This window comes from Fopius arisanus, unplaced genomic scaffold (assembly GCF_000806365.1).
Source record: "Fopius arisanus strain USDA-PBARC FA_bdor unplaced genomic scaffold, ASM80636v1 scaffold00289, whole genome shotgun sequence".
Taxonomy (NCBI): Eukaryota; Metazoa; Arthropoda; class Insecta; order Hymenoptera; family Braconidae; genus Fopius; species Fopius arisanus.
The window spans coordinates 28,975-29,702 of record NW_011888028.1 but is presented as its reverse complement, the minus strand read 5'-3'; positions in this window follow the sequence as shown (position 1 = coordinate 29,702).

Below are 728 nucleotides of genomic sequence, written 5' to 3'. Positions count from 1 at the left end.
CTGTGGAGCTACTTTAACAAATATGTGGACACTTTCTTAAAAGAAAAGCAAGAAGCATCCGACTATCCGCACGGTTGTTCGACAGATGAAGAGAAAGACGTCTATATACAAGAATATTTTGAGAAGGAAGGTGTCTTACTCGAGAAACACAAGATAGAGTCTAATCCCGGGTATAGAGCCTTAGTAAAAATGATTCTCAATCCATTCTGGGGTAATTTGGTCAGAGAGAGAACTTACCGCAAACTGAAATCGTCGCGACAAGACAACGGTTATTAAAAATGATAAACAATCTAGAATTGGTAATTACAGGGATGCTACCCGTCAACGAAACAATGATGTATGTGAATTTTGTCTATGAAAACGAGTCACTTCTACCGACACCAACAGCTAACGTTGTTATTGCAGCCTACACAACCGCACAGGCCCGTCTCAAATTGTATAGCTACTTAGAGAGGCTCCAAGAGAGGGTTCGATATTGCGATACAGATTCCGTTATCTTTGTATCAAAAGACGGTGAATGGGAGCCAGAATGCGGTAAATTTCTCGGTGATTTGACAAATGAACTGGAAGGTTATGGGGAAGATAGTTAAATCAAGTCTTTTGTATCAGGAGGCCCCAAATTCTATGCATATCTAGTTCAAACAAGTAATAATGAGGTGAAAGAAGTGTGTAAAGTTAAAGGCATCACGTTAAACTTCAATAACAGCCAACACATTAATTATCAGGCT